This window comes from Dermacentor albipictus, chromosome 1, assembly GCF_038994185.2.
Source record: "Dermacentor albipictus isolate Rhodes 1998 colony chromosome 1, USDA_Dalb.pri_finalv2, whole genome shotgun sequence".
Classification (NCBI taxonomy): Eukaryota; Metazoa; Arthropoda; class Arachnida; order Ixodida; family Ixodidae; genus Dermacentor; species Dermacentor albipictus.
In genome coordinates, this window is record NC_091821.1 from 494,408,926 (window position 1) to 494,429,376 (window position 20,451).

Here is a 20,451-nt window from a genome sequence, read left to right on the forward strand (position 1 = left end):
GAGCCATTAATAAGCCGATTTGTGAAATTTTTGCGATAGAACGCTTCCTAGAGGACATGTAACAACTTCCAGTGTATAACCAAAATTAACCTGGTGAGGGGCCTTTTAAGTCGTGTAAACTCGCCATCTGTGAGACAGGTTTAGCTTGGTCTGAACAGAGTATCAAAATGGGCCATTGAGACTACATTTAAAGTGAATCTGAGTAAGAGCTTCTGCATTCTCTTCACAAAGAAAAGAGGCCTGGTAGCCGAATCCCAGTGTAATCCCCCATTATTACTGAGAAACGAGCAGAGCAACCCGGAGAAATGAAACGCCAACAAATTTGTGAGTGCCGACCTTATCTTAATGATTGATGGGCACAACGTGGCAGGTTTAGATGATACTGGCGCAGACTTTTCGATAATAAGTGAGCAGTTGGCAGACCAGCTTAAGAAAGTCAAAATGCAATGGATGGGCCCTTATATTTGAAATGCCGGGGGCCAGATAACGACACCTACAGTAAAATGTACTGCACAACTCCAGATAGGAAATTCAGCTTTTGTTGTCAATTTTATGATTTTAAATGAGTGCTGCAGATCACTCATCCTTGGAATGGACTTCTTGTGGGAGTACGGTGCCATGGTTAACATAGGGGATGGTGAGATAACCTTGTGAACTAGCACAGACACGAGCCACGAGAAAGAGCGCCATCGTACATCGTTACGTGTTGCCGACAATGACGTCTGCATATCACCACTATCATTCAGTCTTGTCTCCGTCAGTTGCGGAGAACAGTTGAACAGGGATGGTGTAGCCAAACAATTAACTGTGCTTCTCTTCCATTAGGGTGTTGCCATTGCTCGGGGTATCGTCAGCCTAATCGGTGGTCACACGAGGTACTACTGACAAATTTTACCAATGAACGCCAGCACATCAGTAAAGGAATCGCTGTGGCATACTTTGACCAAATTGACCACGTATAACACTGCTTTGCTGTCAAGAGGAATCGACCACCGATATGATGCCACATGCACCCATCGTCGACGTTGACCCAGGTTTAGCGCTGCGACAGAAACAAAGTCTCAGGGAACTGCTTGACCATTTTAAGGACTGCTTCGCTGCAACGCCCCAAGTGCGTCAAACACCACTGACGAAACACCTTCTCATTGCGGAGGAAACAGCAATACCCATCTGATAGCATCCGTATCGTGTGGCTGAGAAAAAGTGTGAAGCAATACAGCAGCAAGTCAAGACAATGCTAGAAGACGATATCATCCAGCCGTCAAAAAGCATTTGGGCACCGCCTGTGGTACTCATTAAAAAGAAGGATGGTAGCCTGTGGTTTTGTATAGATTATCGCAAGCTCAATTGGGCTACGAAAAAAGATGTGTATCCCTTACCACGCATCGACGATACCCTTGACAGGGTACGGCATGCACGTTACTTCTCATTGATGAACTTAAAAAGTGGATACTGGCCAATAGAGGTCGGTGAGTGGGATTGCAAAAAAACTTCTTTTGTGATGCCTGATGGGCTCTATGAATTCAAAGTTGTCCCGTTTGGTTTGTGCTTAGCCCCAGCCACACTCCAAAGGCTAATGGATACTGTTCTCTCAGACCTTAAGCGGAAGACTTGCTTAGTGTACCTAGACAATGTGATTGGTTATTCTGCCACATTTGATGAACATTTGAGACGGCTACGGTCGGTTTTTCAAGCCATATGGTCCGCTGGGCTTACCTCAAAACCTGGAAAGTGCCACTTTGGCTACGAAGAACTACAGTTTTTGGTCCACATTGTAAGCCACACAGGTGTCAGACCTGATCCTGAGAAAATCGCAGCCGTCGCAAAGTTTTCAAGGCCTACGGACAAGAAGGCAGTCAGACACTTCCTGCGTTTATGTGCATATTACCGGCAATTTATTGCAGGTTTTGCACGCATCGCCTCACCGCTCACCTGCCTAACCAGAGAAGATGTCACGTTTATGTAGGGCAAGGAGCAGGAGGCGGCATTCAACGAGTTGCAGCACCGTCTGCAAACTCCGCCGATTCTTGCCCACTTTAACGTGGATACGCTGACAATGATCCACACTAATGCCAGGGATGTGGGTTTAGGCGCCGTCCTTGTTTAGCGGCAAGATGGCGCTGAGCAAGTCATCGCTTAAGCAAGTAGAACACTGTCACATGTCGACTCAAACTACTCCACCACAGAGAATGAATTTTTGGCTGTAGTATGGCCAGTTATCAAGTTCCGCCGGTACATAGACTGCTTCCCATTTCAAGTCATAAGTGACCATCATTCTCTCAGTTGGTTGACCAACATGAAAGATCCATCTGCACGTTTGGCACGCTGGTGCCTACGACTTCAAGAGTACGACATGACGGTGGTCTATAAATCGGGAAGGCAGCCCTTAGACGCTGACTGCCTTTCCAGATCGCCGATCGAGTCATCAGGCGGAGATGATGACGAATCCGCAGGCTTTTTAGGAGTTGTTGGTGTGGCCACCATCTCTCAACAACAGCAAGAAGACCAGGAGCTCACGTCACTAATTGATTTCTTAGAAGGCCGAATCACAAACAAGCCCAGACTGTTCTCAAGGCACCTGTCATCATTCTGCCTATGCAACAGTGTTCTTTTTAGGAGGAACTTCTCTTCAACAGGGAAGACATATCTACTAGTCGTCCCTAAAACTCGCAGTGAAATCTTGCAGGCCTGTCGCGATGAAGCTACCTCGGGCCACCTAGGCTATGTGAGAACATTAGCACGGATCAAAGAGAAGTAGTACTGGCCACGGCTCGCAGTACAGGTGAAGCACTATGTTCGAATGTGCCTTGACTGTCAGTGACGAAAAGCGCCACCTACAAAACCTTCTGGACTACTACATCCCGTTCCAGTGCCAGAAACGCCGTTTGCACAAATTGGTATGGACCTTTTGGGCCCATTCCCAATATCTGCTGCCAGAAATAAGTGGATCACAGTTGCGACAGATTACTTCACGTGATATGCAGAAACCAAGGCACTTCCGAGTAACACAGCAGCCGAGGCCGCACAGTTCTTCATCGAAAACGTCGTCCTAGGGCACGATGCTCCATTGGTCATCGTAACCGATAGGGGAACCCCGTTCACGGCTGAACTTTTGCGAACTGTACTCGCGCTGAGTGGCACGGCACACAGAAGGACGACAGCCTGTCACTCACAAAGCAATGGACTTACGGAGCGCCTCAACAAGACTCTCGCAGACATGCTGTGCATGTATGTTGATGTGGAGCACAGAAACTGGAACCAAATATTACCCTATGTAATGTTTGCTTATAATACAGCTTGGCAAGAAACAACAAGAATGACGCCATTGAGTCACCTCCATGGTCGAGAATTGACTACAATGCTGGATGCTTTGTTTCCTCATGATTCCAGCAATTCAGAGACTGATGTCGCAGATTTTACAGAGTGTGCCGAAGAAGCAAGACAGCTCGCACGTGTTCGCATAACTAGCCAGCAAGACCGTCGTGCTCGACGTTAGAATCAACACCATCTATGTGTCGTCTACCAGCCCGGCCAAAGAGTCTGGGTTTGGGCTCCTGTATGCTGCCGAGGCCTCACGGAGAAACTTCTACGCCGATACTTCAGACCATACAAGGTTCTACGATGCCTTAGCAATATCAACTATCAAGTCGTTCCTGACAGCCCATTCTGCTCAAGGCACTGTCAGGACCTGCCTGAGACTGTGCACGTGGTGCACATGAAACCTTATTTTTCTGAATGACATGGCCACTCTCTGGTTGGCTGGACACCGGGTGCAACCCGCCGAGCATCGGGACTATGCTCCTGGAGGGGGGCAAATGCCACGACGCTATCTGTGCCCGACCACGCTGATGATGTCGACGACCTTGTGTGTGCAAGCGAGGTGTTAGAAAAGAAGAAGCCTGAACCGAGCGCTTGTTTTAATTGTCTCTAATAAATACCGCTCTCTGCTCTTGTCTCAAGTGAGCCGTGACAATATGTATCAGACCAGCATTTCATAATATGCTGGGTGCCTGGACACCGAGGAATTAAAGGCAATATGCTTCCAGATGAAATCACCACCTCCATGGCAGGGAGGGCTAGCAGCTTCTCCATAGCTATCTCTACCACAGACTCAAAACCTTTCCTGCACAAAAAGCTCAGAATTTATTGGTAATGAAAGAGGGATAGTCAAACATTAAACTAACTCCACTTAATTAAGCCATGTTTAGAAAACTGGCAACCACCAACAAAAATGCGGTGAATCGAGATCATTTTCTGCCGACTTCGGACAGGCCATACATATGGTACACACTCCTGCCTTTTGACTGGCAATGAATCTCCTACCTGTAGTAAATGCAGCGAGATACCAACAGTCCTCCACGTCATGCTGTATTGTCGGGAAGCATAAGTTGAAAGGAAGAAAGCACTTTACACTAGTGTGCCGATGGCACATTCCCCTTCACCCAGGATTGTTTCTTGGATCGGAACTGTTTTTCGACCATGAATCAGTTTTAAAATTTTTATGTAATGTTGACATATTGGACGTTATAAGTTCACGAGATTCGTAGCACGTCCTCTCACCAGAGGCTGCTGCTGCAATAGTAGCGTCTTGTATGGCACGTGTCTCCAGGCCCTTGCGCTTACCCATTAATGCTACTTACAGTGACGTATTCTAGTATGTAACCTCCTTTAATGTATAGTTTGTACATAGCACACATCATTTGTCATTGTTAAAGTTTTAATACATATATATTTTACGGACTTCTTCAGCGAATGTTTTTAGGTGTCTATACAGCCGTATTTCATCCACACCTCGTATATCACAGTTTAATTCCACTGACAAGCCCTTAGCCTCGACATGGCGCCCTTTGGCCATATGTGGCCCTTGCACCAATAAACCCCACTAATCATCATCCTCAACGTCTTCATGTTCATTATTCATATAATAATGACAGCTGTTGCCATGGCCTTAGCGCTCTTTGGCCACATCTGGCCCTAGCACCAATAAAACCAATCATCATCATCATCAAACCTAACACTTCTACATCCTGCACTATGCTGGGATCGGCAGAGAGTATGAAATCTATTTCATTTCTTGTTTCACCATTAGGGCTTTTCCAGGTCCACTTCCTGTTGCTGCACTTCCTGAAGAAGGTATTCATTATTCAGAGCTTATTCCTTTCCACAAATTCTACCAAAATCTCTCCTCTAGGGTTCCTGGAATTGATGCCATAGTTGCCAATTGCTTGTTCATCAGCCTGCATTTTCCACACTTTTCCATTGATGTTGCCCATGACTACAGTACACTGAGCTGGCACTTTTCTCAACGCTAGTTGAACATCTTCCTTCATAAAACTGTTCTACTTCTTCATCGTGGCTGCAGGCTGCCTGCAAGAAGGCAGTTGCTGTTTAAAAGACTTTATACTTTTCCAGCTGGATGACTCATTTTGAAGCTGCTGCCTGGGGATCAATCAACTCTGAGGCCTAAAGTTCTACCACAACTGATGTCATGGACGAAGTGACGCAAGGCCACCTAGGAATGTTGAGCAATTTCATTTTGCCTGTGCATTTGCAGTGCTGCTATATAGGGCACTTGGCCGCTGTGAATCCTGTGAGCTACTTTGTAAACTATGTCGCATTGTCACTGCGACGTCGCTGTTGGCATTGATGCTATTGATGCTTTTGAAGTTGTTTTTCATCAACCACCTTATTCTCGGTGCATCCTCATTTGTGGGTATGTGTCATGTTTGAAGCTTATCATAATTGTCATGTACACCTCCTGTCATGTCGTTTCAAGAGGAGCACCTTACCTTTTAGTGCCAGGTATTGCTGCCTGGCGACAGAATACTAAAAAAATAGATTTATCGTCGTTGCTTGGAAGCCAGGAAAACAATCGAGTACATTTTGATGCAGTTTAATGCTGTGCAGCAATAAATAGATGAAGCAACCAGATGTATCTAGATAGCACCAAGGTTTAAAAGTGACCGCAGAGAGATTACTATGCAAAGTGTAAATATACTGCCACGGTGTAGTGACTGGGAACAAATGGAAACGCCACCAGAAGGAATGAATAAAGAATCCAACTTCTCACAGGATGAACTTGTGCCCTAATACCAAGATAATGGTAAAGCGACAACGGTAGCACTATCACTATCGGCAATTCTTACCCCACTGACCGTGTTTGGCCACATTCGTCTGCTATTTATGCAGGCGTCACTGTACATCGGAGAATCGTTGAGCTTCATGTAGGATAGACGCTGTTAAACACTACTGGCACTGCTTGTACAATTCGATTACACAGGCCAGTTTCGCTTTCAAATGCACAATAATGCTCACAAAGTTTTGAATGCAGTAAGTGCGTCTTGCCACAGAGCAATAACTCCACAACAGCGAAAGCCTTACAGGCAAAATTAAAATGATGTAAGCAGGGCAATATGGAAGAGAAGACAGTAATATCATTGGGGAAAAGATGATGTGATAGATTCGCTAGTACTAGAAGAAAATGTGTGCACTATTTGCATTTCGCTTTGTTATGGTAAGCATGATGATGTGTGCTGAAAGAACCGATGTGTGCAATGTGACGCAGGTCGTCCATGACGGCAAGGGCGACATATTCTTTGTTCATGTATGAAACCAGGCCACTACAACGTGACCGCGCCGCAACAGAATGGAAACAAGGAAAGGAAGATGGCACATGCGAGTTGCCTTGTGGTGGCGTCCCAGTGACGTGGACGATGCCGGGAGAAATCACTCAACAGCACAGTTGGGTGACCAGGCCCGAGGGATGACCTGCCTGGTGAGAGCTATATGTCGGAGGGGAGGACTTTGTGTGGCCACAGGTTTTGCTGTTTTCCCTTGGGTGCTCGTAAGACTGCCAGGGCCTGCAGCAACACGGTCGGGTGTCCAGGCCCGGGTGCTGACCAGTCTGATGAGGACCACGAGTTGGAGCTCAAAGCATTGAGTGACCTCAAGCACTCCTTCATCCACCTTCAAGTGATGTCGAAGGGAACAGCCATTCCTGTGCCAGTCCCTTCGTCGTCAAGCGATAGGGCTATTGCTTTCTTGTGCCAACGTCTCATCGACCTAAACGTGGGATGCGTCGACAGGTAGTCCTCCCCGGTGAGATTGTTCCGAATTGGAGCCGAGTGTCTGCTAGTTTTTACATATTTAACTGAGCCCTAGGATGTCTTGTTAAAGGGACACTAAAGGCAAATACGAAGTCAAGCTAAACTGATAGATCAGTGGTCGACAATCACAAAGGCATCACTATTAAAGCAAACAAAGCCTTAATAATAGAGAAATTGAGGTAAATGGATGACATAATTAGAGACTCCCCCGGGACATTCAAGCACTTGCCCCGTGACAAAAGCACTCCTCAATTAAATTCTGTCACTAGTAGTCAACCACTCATTGCACAAAACATTCTCCTATTTTATTATAAGACAAAATAAAATTCTACTTGTCCAGTTTTATTTCATGTTTAGACAAAAGAAATTGAAATAACCCTTGACAACGACGCGGGCGGTCGAACGGTTTCATTTTCTCTCGGCTGCGTGCCGCCCACACTTTTGCGTTTCAGTAGTTATCGTGTAATGCTTCGCTGGTTTTGCTGACTCGCGAACTTGCACGAACTGTAAGTAGCAGAGAATTCACCTTCCATGTGATGTCGCGAGATGCCCGAACGGTCTATACCACTTGGCCAAAAAGCAGCTGCGGTGGAGGATCGGCCACTATGACTTTGTCTGTCTTGGCTCGGTACCACTGTCTGTCGGATGCTGTTTCATTCACCGACGGCAGCAAAGAGCGTATGCTATGTCACCACTCCTGCGGTTGGGTGGCGGGAGATTTGAATTTCGAGAAAGGTATTTGTACCCTTCAGATGCAATTTTCTTGTAAACTAAGTCTTGGCACAAAACGAGCGTTGCGAGGTTTCTGGAACTGCATTTAAACAGTCCACGTCAACTTAGTAGTAGCCATTAGTGTTCCTTTAAAGAGTGTCTTTGTTGTGTACACTTCATGAGAGCTCGGGAAACAACCTTGCTACACTTTTGAACATGTCTTTCTCATGAACGCAACTTTTCTTCCCTTCAAGAAACCCTTTCAGTGATGCCAAATGTGGGGCCAGGCTAATTTCGGTCGTCAAAGAGAACGTACCGAGAAAAGACATGGACCTAAAGCAATTAGTCAATGTTGACGATAAATGGCCTGTGGTGTGGTGCGCTTATAATGTGTGTAGAAGCGGCACACGCATGTGAAAAATTTGGTAAAAGAGCGTGCCGAACATGAACGAACTTGGCAGGCAGGCTGTCTTTGGCTTATGAAAGCATGGCTCAGGAGAAAGGAAACATTGAACTTTGCATCTGCTTATTAGGAGCTCAAATGGCTGCTACTGGCCGCATGTCTGTGGCCACTGAAAACGCGGCTGTTACAGACTGAGTGGCAGCGCAACAAATATGTCACTGAAATTTTCTGCCGCTATTTGATGAGCAAAGAGACGATCGATCTCAGCATGTATATGTAGTCGTCAATTTAAGTAGTTGTAGTGTGGCCGAAGGACAAGTGGGCCGCAGCCCTCGGCCTGCTTTTGGTGGGCGAAACCCTAAATATATTCAGTCAGTTTCCCGAAAATTCCTTAGACTACATTAAAAAAAAAAAAGAACCAAAGGTGCCACTATTTCAGCACTTTTGCTTCAGGGCCGAAAGATACAGGGAGGAATTCCATTCGACCAAACCCAGAAACCTTGAGACACCCAACTGGTGGCTCTCTGAGGTGTGGAGCCAGGTTCCGGCTCTGACCTGATGCCACAGGCCAACCCGGGTTGTGATACCACGATTTCCAACCGTGGTTAGAAACTACGGATGTGCTGGCATGGGCAAGTAGTAAGTAGTAGCAAGTAGTAAATGGTAAGTAGTTTGTCTGCAAGGTTAGTTTGATCAATTGATCGATCGAAATGCTGGACGTACCCAAAGACAACCTAAGAGGACACACGTGACCTGTTAATCTCAGAGCACTTTATAGGGAGTTGCCATGCAAAACATGCACCAGTTCTAAAGGAGAGAAGCTGCAAAACCTTGAAAGAGTTCCTTGAAGCATGGAACGACTTCATGGAAGCTCAACGACAGCGGAATTTGGGCCAGTTCCGAGAAGTGTTGGTAGCCTCATCTAGGACGTAGGAGGGTAAACAGGGAAAGGAATGGTCAAAATCTTCCAAGATAAAATGTCTTCTTTGTGATCAAGTCGGACATGACGCTAATCGAAGCTAAACTGGATTTTTGGTACACTTGTCAGAAAGCTTGACATCAGGCTAACAGTAAGCATCAGAAAAACAACAGAAGGGACCGCATTGTATGAGCATTGGCAACAGCCAAGCAGGGAGTGAGAGAAGCTCAAACTAGTGTTTCGACGAGTCACGCCATGGAAGAGTTTTTTGTTATCTAAGTTGATGACCAAGAAAAAGGGATTTAAATTAGAAAGGAGAAGTTTGTGCCAACGTCAGTTGCTACATCTTTGGAAGGTTGGTAACAGTGCTGCGTGATGCAGGCAGCAACACTTCTGCCATTCTACGAAACTTGGCTCATGATACCACAGTGGAATCGCGATAAATGGAAATTGCTTAAACGTAACTGCCATTTAAACAGAACACCATCCTCATGGTTGGTTTTTTTTGTATTCACGCAATGCTCTCTGCAATGTCCCTTAGTAAATGGAACTCCTGCTAAGCGGAAAAAATTTCCCTGGTCCCTTGAGGTTCTGTTTAAAGAGAGTCTACTGTACATTTACAGGAGAACTAGGCGTCTTACTTTTGCGGACGGAACATCTGATGAGCTCTCGTAAGCGTGGATGTAGCTACGTGCACCTTGTTATATAGAAGGTTTTTGTGTCGCAGTTTGCTCTAGAGGAATAAGCTGGTGCTTTCGGCGGCGCACTGCATGTTGCCTCAACAAAAGTGCACGCATACTAAATAATTACCGTGTCTGCTGTTCTGTTGTGTGGTAAGCTGTCGGAAATGCAACTGGCTGTTCGCTAACATACTGTGCTCGATTCATGCTGCAAAATGTGGAATGGTAGAGGAAATATACGCGCAGTAGTTGGCTGCAAAAATAGTGACTGGCATATCAAGGAATGGAATGAATCTGTGTGACCAATTTCATAAACCACTGCTACATGAGGACTGGACTGTCTGTGTTGCCGGCCTTTCATGGCGCATGGCTTTCCTCGAGGATTGAATGGAATTGAAAGTTTATTTTCATGTGTTATACATGAAGGATGCTGGGAGTAAAAGCTGCACTCAGGCAGCTTGACCAGTTCCCACTACCTAGAAAGGGCTGCAGAGCAGTATCATCTTATTTTGGAAAAAAGGAAAAGAAAACATGAAATATACAATTGATACAATACTACTAAAACAGCATTATACTAGACACAAATTTAGCGGGGTACAATAGTTCTTGATTAAACATGATTAAATAACAATGTAGAAACAGGAAACAAAACCTTTCAAGAATGTAAGAGTGTATAAACACAAAACGCAGAATTGGACTGCAGTTATATGATTTGGCAAATCACACCTAGTATATGACACAAGTAAACAGGAAAATGATAAAAACATTCACTCATCCACCAGCATTGCATTGCTAACCTCCACAGAAAACACTTCAACCCCAGAATGTCGGCAAGGCTGAGTACCCCTCGTTACACAGTCACAAAGGGAGTAGCGCCACTTTCTGGCTTGCATAGCAAGTTTCTCACACATTACCTACACACAGGCATTCCAAGCCATGCTCAAGCTCACGCCCACTATACCGCCAACGTGTGAGGAATAAGTGAACGGGCGTACTCCTGAACAATTGTACCGAACCATGGGTGACAGCGACTACACCTACAGCACGTGAATGTTAGAACCAGGATGTTTCGTGACGGTACACAAGAGTAAGTGAGTGACTAGCAATAATACATCATTGCCACAAGCTATTACAGTGTCCAGAACATCTACGTTACAAGCCTTGTGCACTGCAACAAGAACAAATATATTGCAACTGAGCCGTGTTGCAATATATTGCCAACACGGCAATATATTGCCGTGTTTAGTGTTGTGTAATCTCACGTTTCCAGGATGTGCTGAAGTGAGGCAGCACGAAGCGTTGGCTTCCATCCGCTTTTCAACATCATGCAAGCGTTGTGACAGCGAGTGTTTATGACCATCGAGTGAGATCTGTTCAATGTGCGCGCTTGACGCCTTGCTTGTAAGTGGTTGTCGACTGCACTTTATGCAACCGATAATGCTTGCTTCGTGTAGTTGTCTAATACTTTGTTATCACTGTCAATGCTTCTGCTTTCAGGCAAAGCTATGACTTTTCTTTTTGCCATAGTGATCGCAATGTTTACATACATAATGCTAATATCCAATTAATTCAATTCAATTTGCTTTGTTTCCCAGAAAGTGAGGAGACAAAACAAACAAACAAACAAAACTTTCTGGAGAGGTTTGCCAGCTAAAAGGTGCTATCAGCAGCTTGACAAGGCCAGGAAACCCTTACAAGGCAGATGGCAAAAACAACAGACATTATTGTACATAAATTTAAAAAAAGGTAAACAACAAATAAGCTGACCGTTGCGCACATTGGTTCTCGTTGTGTTGAGGGAAACATTTCTAGCGCAGCATGAAATTTTCAATTTTCGAATACTATGTAAATAAAGTAAAGTAACAAAAGAAAAATAAGTAAGCATCTGGCTGGACACTTTTAATATGATAGAACATGAACACAGCAATACTATTACCCTGTGTTTACAATGTACAGGCGCCGATAAAAGTGGTATACTCCACGCAGCAGGAGCCGGAGCAGCGGCGTCGCTCTGCATTTTGGCGAGCTGAAGCACGAAACATTGACACGAGTCAAGCGACATGCCTGCAGATAATTAAGGGCACCCATTGGCTGTCTCCATCCCAGATGCTGCCTGTAGATGGCGTTGCGATGCAGTTTGCCGTTGCTCCGGCTCCTGCTGCGTGGAGTATACCACTTTTGTCGGTGCCTGTACATGTGTAGTTCATGCAATGACAAATTTATAGCATGTTTGTACTGGTTAAGTATTGTTGGTAAATTATAGTTCAATATTTGGCGTTTATAATTATTTCGACACTTTGGAACATACCAGTTATCACTGTTTCTTGTATACACAGTAGGAACCCTAGGCTTTAAGCATGCAATATTTGTTAAAAACTGCTTAAGAACATCAGAAGCAAAATAAAAGGAACACAAAATATGAAACGCATACATGTGTTCAACAGTGGAAATACGGTACTTATTTAATGCAGGTCTTTTTGACAACGTATAATCAAGATTAGGTACTGTATAAGGCAAATAATCTTTTTCTGTAAAACCTGAAGTTTTGCAATGTTTGCTTTAGTCATAGTCGCCCACACTAGATTGTAATAGTTAAGGTTTGGTGCGAAAAGGGCGTGATACACCTGTATGTTGTTGGAAAGATGCATTGACAGCGAGCAGATACACCAACTATAGAAGCAGCTTGTTACACACATTGGTGACATACTGATCCCAACTCAGGTGAGAAGATAAGATGACACTTAGAATTTTGTGTTCACTGACAATATCGGTTTCCTGACTGGCATATGCAAGTGGTTGTGTTAGAAGGATATTTTAGAGCGCAGCTCTTTGGCGTCCGTTCCTGGGTTTCGCGTCCTCGTCGGCGTTGTCGTCCGCCTCGTAACCAGCTCCGCCCCCCTTTCATCCCCCCAGCGCTAGCAGCGACCGACTGATACCGCTGGATGCCGCTGACGCCGCTAGAGAGTCAAGATAACGTGACTGCATAGAACACCGTCGCCGCCATGCAGAAAGAGGAGGAAAGGGTCCCCCCCCCCTGTTCTTGTGTGGCGGATAGGGTGCTCTTCAGTTGCCGACGCGCCGGTTATTTCACGTAGGCCCCGGCACGTCGACGAATACGTGACCACCTTCCCACGGCTAGACCTGGTTCTTAGCGCTGCGGAAGCGAGGGTATCATATTGTTCGTGTCGGCATCGGTGGCGTTGTCCCTGAAACCAACTCCGCAGCTGGGGTTGACTCACTATCGGCGTCAGCGGCATCAGTCAGTCGCTGCTATCTCTTCCCTCCTCCCTTTATCGTGTTGTCCGCTTGCTGCGCGTGCTTCTGCCCCCATCGTTTGCCGCTGAGTGTACACGCCGCCCCCCTCCCCCCTCTTCCTGCGAGTCTTCGGTTGTCAAAGCGCCGGCTTGAACTTAATTCCTTTCTTCGCTCCTCCTCCAATGCAACCCCTGTGCGGTGGCAATCAGAGAGCCAGATCGGTGGCGGCGGATCTGTATATGTGCACCGCCCGAGCCGAAATTGCCGCTGCCGTTCGCCCTGTGCGGTGGCAATCAGAGAGCCAGATCGGTGGCGGCGGATCTGTATATGTGCACCGCCCGAGCCGAAATTGCCGCTGCCGTTCGCCACTGCAAAATTATCTGCCAGTTCTTTCTGAGCCATGAGCGAGACGACCGATGGAAGTCCTCCGTCTGCTGCTGCTGCTGCTGCTGCTAAACGAGCTGCCAGAGCAGAGGCCCAGCGCCGTCGCCGTCAAAATCCAGAGGTGCGTGCCGCCGAAGCAGAAGCTTACCGTCGCCGCTGTCGAGATGATCCAGGAGTACGCGTCGCCGAAGCAGAGGCTAAGCGCCGCCGCCGAGAAGACCCTGCCGTTCGCGCCGCCAAAGCGGAGGCTCATCGCCGCCGTCGAGAGCAACCAGCAGTAAGCAAGGCTGAAGCAGAAGCTCATCGCCGCCGCCGAGAAGACCCTGCAGTTCGCGCCGCCGAAGCGGAGGCTCATCGCCGCCGTCGAGAGCAACCAGCAGTAAGCGAGGCTGAAGCAGAAGCTCATCGCCGCCGCCGAGAAGACCCTGCCATTCGCACCGCCGAAGCGGAGGCTCATCGCCGCCGTCGAGAGAAACAGCTTATTTGCTGCGCTCAAATTTCGCATTAGGAAGTAACGTAATCGTCGGTAGTTTTTTTATTTATGGCTTGGAAAATTGTAGCCTTTGATTTCATTGTTTTATTTGTTATTAAATTCTATATTGGTCCAAAGAAATAATTGTTGTAATAACATATTGCACCTAGTAATTAATTTATCTGCATTTGGGCTTGATAGAAGCATACTGGTGCCGTCCGTGTATATCACAAATTTTATCGTATTATCAATATTAACAATATTACAATATTACAACAATATTAACAATATTACAATATTACAACAATATTAACAAGTTCCCTTGTGGGACGCCACTTAAAACAGGTAAAAAGAATGACATGTGATTACCAATATGAATGTGTTGTAATCACTTAGATAAGTAAGATCTTAACAAGGCCAGTGGGGTACCATGAATATTGTGTACGCACAGTTTGTGCAATAAAATTTCATGACTTAAGGAGTCAAAAGCTCTGCTGAAGCCTAAAAAGAGGCCTGCTGTGAAGACATTTGTATTGATATTTTGGAAAATAATTTCTTTAATTGTCAATAACGCTTTCTCAGTAGACTTGCCTTTTCTGAAGCCAAATTGGGAATCAGTTAATACGTCTCGTGAATGAAAAAAAATTTGACATACGAGAGCAAATTACTTTTTTTAAACCTTTTGAAGCATAATATTTGCAGCTAATCGCTATGAAGTTTACTGGAAACATAAGTAGCTGCGATGCCAGGTATGCCTTAAGGTATCCTGGTGGTATAGAGACATTATTTCTGAATGATTAAGTGCGTGTCCTCACTGTCAGAGTCTAGCTGGGTCCCCAGTCGTGGTGGTGATCCCGGTTTCCTGAACCCATTGATGGGTTTCATCTAGGCCACCATCGTGCAGTGGTCGCAGTGCAGGGCGCCACCCTTGTGGGAGAGTTGTCCAGCTCACCTTGCGTAAGGGCATGTGGAATACTTGAACGAGTTAAAATGCCCGGAGAAGAGAGTTCTCCTGGCGATATTGGGGTGCCCGGAGTGTGCACTGCCTAATGGTTCAACTGGGTCGGGGTAGGGATCAGCCAGGATGAACAGTTTTTTTCCCCATGGAGTATTTGAATTGGCTCGTGACCTAATAGGTTTATCTAATAGATAAGATCTAATAGGAAGCCTATTATGAGACTTAATAGGCTTACCGCACTCAGAGGGCATGTGCACCTTTCTAGCCTGTGCAATGGCGCCTGGTACTTCTTACCGTTTCTACACTGTACTGGGTCACCCGCAACCTTGAATATAATGCCGAGGAAAGCTTACCGTATTTGTGCATTTTACCAGGGGAGATTTTTGTGGTGTGCTAGTGCTCCTCCCCGGATCCTCTTAAAGAATAAGTTTTTATTGTCACTGTCCTGTGCATTCAGGTAAAGAGTAAGCCGGCTGATTGTGGTAAAAATGATAATTAAATGTACTAAGAAAACACCTTGCTACAAGCCACAGTTGCCCCCCCCCCCCCCCAAACCTTCATTGAACCTGCTAAATGCTGCTACCGTTATGTTAACGGTCGTACATTGTGAAGCCCGTCATGCTTGCTGTAGGTTTTTGTTACTCTATGTAACATCACCTTTGTTTCATTTTCAGGATACATGCTGGATGACAGTACATTAGTACTGTAGAGGCGACATGGATGACAGCTTGAGATATCCAGAGAGTTTTGAAAAGAAGATGTGCTTACACTTATGTGGACCTTATTTGCTTAGCATAGATCTTTGGCATGCGCTGAAGTTGTGTTGTGTTGTTGGTAGGGTTCATAGCTGTCCTTGAAACTGTTGGAAACCCTTAAGCATTTGAATGCAGTTTTCCAGGCCTGCAAAAAGCTCAAGTTTCATGAGATGGTTAAATATATCCTCCAATCTTTTTTTTCTGCAAAGCTTAGCAGACTTCATCTAAACTTCAGGCCAGGACAGATTTGTTGTCAAACCTAAAGTCAAGCCACTCAAGTCCTGTTGGGAATTCTGTGGCAATTAGCACCTGTTTGCTCCTTAAGGTTTAATACTGCACACCCGTCTCGTCTCGTGACACCAAAAACAGCTGCTCGTTGAAAAAAAGAAAAGTGTATTCCCTGAAGCAGTGCTGGTGCTTTGGTTTTCAGAATATTTCGTCATGGCCTTAGAAATTTTTAAAAATTTTTCATTATGTATAGAAACAGCTACGAATCGTGCCTTGCATTAAGCTTTGTGTGGGTGCCTGTCCTGATTATACAAGAGCAGTTTTTCTGCTTTATGTGAAATCGTACAGACCACATCGATTCGGCATTGAAAGTTCGGCATTGAAAGCACAGTGAACGCTAAAGTAGCTAAAGTAGCTAAAGGGACAACATACTCTTTTGTCCCTGTTTAGCCTTAACTCCTCAACTGCCCAAACCATAAATCCTTGGCATCTCACTCAGCTTTCTGTTTCATTGCAATATCAATTATATGGACACTTCAGGTGAATTTTCATCATCAGCACCACTATATATTTATGTATATTATATGCTATATGTTTATCTTTACCGTATATGCAAGGTACAGGCTATACTAGTCAACCACCAATGCACTTGCATTTATGCACTTGACTGAATTATTCCTTATAATTTTCTAGAATTGCAGTGCGCAAGCAAGTCACAAGACATTTTACTCGCAGTGCCTGCCTTTTACCTTAAATCTTCTCCGACTATCAAAAATTGCAAAACAACATTAGTGCCCGCAATCTGAAGGTTTCACTGGTGCTGCTCTTTATGGGCAGCACTGTGGTGCCTGTGTGATGCCACTACAGGCACTACACGGTGTGTTAGAGCTTTTAAAGGTACCAGAAATATTGGCGCACCCGTGTATGATGCATCTGCGTATAGTTGCACCTGCATATAGTTAGAACACTGTCCAAGGAGTACAAGCACAGCGCTAGACATTGCTATCACTGTCAGTGCTTTGCCCTTAGGGTGCCTTTGCTTAGGGTGTCAGTGCCTTACCCTTCGGAAAAAATTCAAATAAAAAACTAAATTTTCACATCGGTTGTAATCAGGGCAGTTATTACCTACAGTAGACACGGCAAAGCTAGTGGTGTGCCAGAAGGAAGCCCAGTTTTCAACTTAGCCTACACACTCTGCAAATAATCGCGTCTTGCTGGTTCTTTAGTATGAAACTGGCCATGTGATTGCAATATCATGAAACCCACAATTAAATCAAATTTGATAGTGCATGCCACCCAATATACAGCGTACTTGCTGTAATTGTTGTAGACAGCACCAAATTGCGGGCTGGCATAGTAACTTGGCAAATAATGTCATATTTTTCTTTGTGCCTGAGCCCCCAGTGTGCCAGACTAATAGGTAATTTTCATAAAATCAAGCTGGGGATAACCTGGAATTGGGAATTAAAGTGCCAATGTAGTATTTACCCTGAAGACCCTGAAATCTAGTGTTCCTCTATATGACTTCTGAGTACTTCCTACGGAACGCATGTACAGGGATTCTTGTGATAACTTCTCCAAAGTACCGTGCTGCTGCGCACTTTCTTGAGTCATGGTGGAGTGATTTTAGAGAAAGGCTTGAGAAAGCAGGATTACTTTAAAGTTGCACCTTCGGACTTTGTTTGCTTTGGGAATGATTACGCTCTGCACATTGTTGCAGCAGCACTCACTTGGATGAGTGGTTAATTATTTTGTGCTCCTGTGCCCGTGTGGGCGAGACAATGTTGAGCATTGCACATCTGGTGTCATGTGCATGTGTTCGTGGTTCCTTGATGAGGATGTTTATCACCGTGCCGCTCTGATTGTGCGCAGATGTCTTTTGCTGCCTTTTTTCCATGTGCTGTTGATTTTGTGTGCACCTTGTTATACCTAAAGATAATTTTAAAATTCATAATTATTTGTCTCGTGTGTATTCAGTCACTTGTGTTTTCCACTCTGCTGTGTTTTGTTATTCTTAAGTGAAAAAAGTTGGGCATGCTTTCTGCGAGTTTCTAAGAGCTAGGGTTGTTCAGGGTTGGCTACATTGTGCCATTTTTGTGACTTTTTGGCGATATCTTTACCTGCGAGGTTGTTGTCAATTACATACATTTAGCTAATGAATGTAGCAATATATATTTTCAGAGTATTGCCGACAATTCGTAGTGCCTAGTGGATAGTTTATGATAAAAAGTGGTTTGCATTTTAGCCTTCGTATTTTAGCTTGCCTTAGCCATAATCAGTGCTCCAATTCCACCTACACCTTCTGCCATTAAGCATTTGTGCCCTGAGTTTAAAATGTCGTACATCCACTCCGGAGTGAACAACTGAAGTTGTCTTTCATGTCAGCATTGACCAGCATGAGTGTGCACTTTAGTGGTAATTAGTCACAGCATGGTGACTTTACTCGTGCATAGTCTATGGTACCTACTTTTTTTGCTACGCTCAGGAGTTTCATGGCTACTATTTTACTGTAGCCCCAACCATTGGCATAGCCACAGGTTGCCATACTAGGCACTTGAACCCCCCCACTCCCCCGCACCCCGAAACTTGTGTTATTATGCGGACTTACCAGCCCCCTTCTCCCTTGCTCCTCCTCCCTGACCCCTGTCAAGTCGGTGCCCCCCTCCCCCCTAAAATAATTTCTGGCTACACGAGTGCTGGCTATCCCACTAAGGACCCTGATCTGTTAAGATCTGTTAAGAGTTAAGTGCTATGACCCTGTCAGGGAGAACGAAGATCCACGAATTAGCATGGTGCTAACGAGCACAGCTACGAACGATGTACAGTATGCACATGCTAATAATTCTCCCCGCTATCAAATGCAGATGCGGCAACAGCACGCAACACCCGGGCTGCTGCAACAGCTCCAACGTGGAACTCGACTAGGGGCAGTCGACATAGGCACAAGACCAAACGGATTGGAGGACATTCGCACAGCTGCGAGTACTGCCCGTACAGGACGTATTACAAGTCTCACCTGGAAAGACACATTCGGACTCACACAGGAGAGAAACCCTATGCGTGTCACCTTTGCCAGTCGGCATTTTCGGATCCCAGTGCCTACAGTCGTCATATGCGAGGACACATCGATGAATCAAACGCTCCGCCTGGGTCATTTACGTGCGGCCCGTATTAGTCATCAGGCATTCAAGACAGGCTTTGCAAGGCAACAGACGCCCAGCCCGGTGCGAGATGAACCTCGTCTGCTCAGCGGTTCTGAGATTTGTTGCCTGTGGTGACACGTGGGTGAATATCTCGAAGAAGGTCAGCCTCGCCATGACAGTCAGCACTCAAGCGAAAGAAGACTTTTTGAGTGAGTAGCTAAGTTAGCACCTGAAATGTGGAGGTATCGCGGATTTCAATGATACAGCATTGGAATGATAAATTCGGAGGTGGAGCTTACTCAGACACACGTGAAGATGCCGCCTCCTTGCACTTTATCGACGACCATCGAACGAGATTGGTGATTTGTCATAATGAACTGCACTTGCGTGTTTTAGGCAACTGTATCTGGCACTTGCTGGATATCTGTGCTACAGTATGGTGAGTGTGTGCGCTTACACAGTGTCCTGTTGAGTCGAGGTGGGTTTTCACTGTTAACTCTGTCATGTCATTGCTTGAACCTCAGAAGCTGTACTGTATGCCCACAGGTGTTCATTTTCATATATATATATATTCCTTAGAATTTATGCTTTGTACTATTAGAGAATGTATCTGTGACGTCAGACTGACGTACTTCCAGTGAGATTATGGCGTGGGTATTAAAAAGAAAGGACAGTTTGGGGCCTTTGTTTTCTGCAGCCGTAATATTCAATCTTCTGGTGCTGAATGAGTAGAAAGAATGAAAGAATATCACTCCAAACTGACTTAGTGATGCTTTTGTAGTGTCCCTGTTGTCTCATGACATTGTTACATGTGCCGATGATGAGGCAAGGACGTCTTTTGGTTGATAATTCTTGATGACCTGCGTCCATTAACTGTAGAACTATTCTGTTTATTCTAACAAATTTATACTTGATGACCAACCTCAGAATTCAGTACTTGTTCTGCGCACAAAACCACACTGCGTCTGTCCTCTGCGGCTTCGTGCTCGAATGCAGCCCCCGAGAGATGCAGATACTTGAAAGAAACTCGTGCGCGAATGTAATTAGCTTGCACATTTATATGCTCACTTTGAGTTAGACTGTGGTCTATTTGCCACTGCATTCTTATGCTGTCACCGAATATAGGCTGCAGCACGACTTAGTCTGCTCATAACGTATCTGACATGTGCCTGTATGGTGGTTTTGGAAACCACACCATTGAAAAATCCCGAAGCTCTGTAGTAGCGCCTTGCTGACTTGGAAAGCCTGGTCGAATACGCATTGGTCGCAGGTCATGACATAATCAAGAAAAGTTTGTGTGCACTGCTACACTGTTTTCTCGCTAAATTTAGTTCTAGCGATTTTGTTGTTATCATAGAGTATTTTCATATCGTTGTTATTGTATCGTATATTGTCTAGCGAAATTTATTGTTATCGATGCAAATGAATAATAAGGCT

At 45.3% G+C, this 20,451-nt stretch overlaps 1 long non-coding RNA gene across 3 annotated transcripts in view; it reads left to right on the forward strand.

Annotated features, from left to right (window-relative positions):
- Positions 1–20,451, forward strand: part of LOC135908802 (uncharacterized) — a 50,998-nt gene that overhangs the window by 14,590 nt on the left and 15,957 nt on the right. Inside the window, exons 2-3 of one of the 3 annotated variants that reach the window (XR_011511580.1) lie at positions 6,566–6,775; positions 18,736–19,453. This is a non-coding gene — a long non-coding RNA (uncharacterized lncRNA). The remainder of the gene's footprint in view (positions 1–6,565; positions 6,776–18,735; positions 19,454–20,451) is intronic. The other 2 variants (XR_010566427.2, XR_011511581.1) reach the window with 2 other exon arrangements.